The 1,706-nt window shown below is 46.0% G+C and overlaps 1 non-coding gene across 1 annotated transcript; it reads right to left on the minus strand.

The window, feature by feature from the left end:
* Nucleotides 1-1,386: 1,386 nt before the first annotated feature.
* On the minus strand, nucleotides 1,387-1,469 carry trnal-uag (transfer RNA leucine (anticodon UAG)). The gene has a single exon. It is a non-coding gene; the product is annotated as a tRNA-Leu (tRNA).
* Nucleotides 1,470-1,706: the final 237 nt, after the last annotated feature.

The following is a 1,706-nucleotide window of genomic DNA, read 5'->3' on the forward strand; positions in this document are numbered from 1 at the left end:
TAGGAGGACAGAGAGGAGGAGAGAGAAGCCCAGAAATTTGCTTCATGTGGGCATTAAAGGACAGATCCTGATCAAAGAGAACTCCTAGGTTCCTTAGGGTGGTGCTGGGGGCCAAGGTGATACCTTCCAGGGTACCTGTCTCATTAGATAAACTTGTAAAGTGTCATGAGATAACTTCTGTTGGGATTTGGCACAAAATAAATAAAATTGACTTGACTTGACTTTGAAGTTAGAATTAAATTTAAAGTAGAAAACTCTTCCCTCTTCAATCCTGTCACTCAGTGTTGTAAACTGTTTCAAACAAATTCTACTGTTCAACAGTTCAAGTGTTTCTAATGAAGCTGAATGTTCTCCTCTACTTTCCTCAATTGGGTTTCTTTCATGTCCTCCTGAGATCAAAGACAGAATTCTAGCTACTGTCAAAGCCCTGATGACATCATCAGGAATTCTGACCTGTCCAGGGTGAACTCTGAACCCACGCCTCCTCAGAGACTGGAGATCTGCTGACCCTGCCTCTTGCCCAATGTCACTTGGGATCGCCCCCCCCCCCCCCCGTGACCCTTAAAGGATAAGAACAGAAAGTGGATGGAGGGATGGACTCAACATTGAAATCAGCTGATCTGATCCACATTCTAATGCTTCCTGTCCCTCTTTAGGAGTCAATGAGAATAGTAGTGTATGTAATAATGTATATCCAACCTTGTAGTATCTTTCCAAAGCTTTTAGTATTTCTTCTTGTTTCTACTTGTAGTTTTAGTGTCTGGATCTTTTCTTTTGATGTCCTGCTGTCTGCTCTTTGCTTTTGGAGCTTCCTTCAACAACTACCAGGCCTCCTGGGTACTGTAGGAAACATGGTCAAGTTCTTCTGACTTCTCCAGGAGCGTCCTGCTCACATTGGTCTGTCTTCATTTTGACTCCTCCCACTGCCACAATGACCAGCCTTTATACTCTTGGTGACTGGGGCCCTGGTTGCTGCAGGCCTCAACACCAGCCTGTGGTTGTGAGCAGGGCAGAACAGAACTGAAAGTATCTCCAATGCAGGACCTGGGTCAGCGCCTGGTGCCAGCTGGGGCACCGCTTTAACCTGGACCCCTGGAAGATCTTCTCCAGGAACTGGCCTTTTTCAATCGAAACAGCGTGAAACTTCAAGTAAAGAATTAAAATTATTTAATTCACAATGAAGCCTCTGTCAAAAAACAAAGGAACAACTGACTACCTCACCATGACTTCACCCTGATAACCAGGAGGTAACCTGGTAGTCAGAGCAGCGATGCTCAGGTCTGTGGACTCAGAGGAGGGTTCTTCTTTTGGTCACAGGTTTGAAGATATCAGTGAAAGAGAGAGGAGAGACTGTGAGAGACCTGCCACACCTCTCCAGTGACATGATGGCAGTGGTGGGATTTGAACCCACGCCTCCTCATAGGACTGGAGCCTAAATCCAGCACCTTAGACCGCTCGGCCACACTACCTCACTGAGCTGTTCTCTGAGTTGGTTTGCTAAAGGCATGTTGAACAGGAAGTAACATCATGATATAAAACTTATTCTGAAGGGGGACCCCTTTCTCCCCACGGTCACAGGAAGTGACAACAGCGCTGCTAGAAGCAGGAAAGAAATGGTAAAAAGACTCAGTTTGTACAGAGCCTTTCTACCTCAGCAGCACTCAAGGAGCTGAACAATGTCCTCTCATTCACACACACTCACACAC

This window comes from Aulostomus chinensis, chromosome 1 (assembly GCF_037954235.1).
Source record: "Aulostomus chinensis isolate RoL2024-O1b breed Wild chromosome 1, RoL_Achi_v1.0, whole genome shotgun sequence".
Taxonomy (NCBI): domain Eukaryota; kingdom Metazoa; phylum Chordata; class Actinopteri; order Syngnathiformes; family Aulostomidae; genus Aulostomus; species Aulostomus chinensis.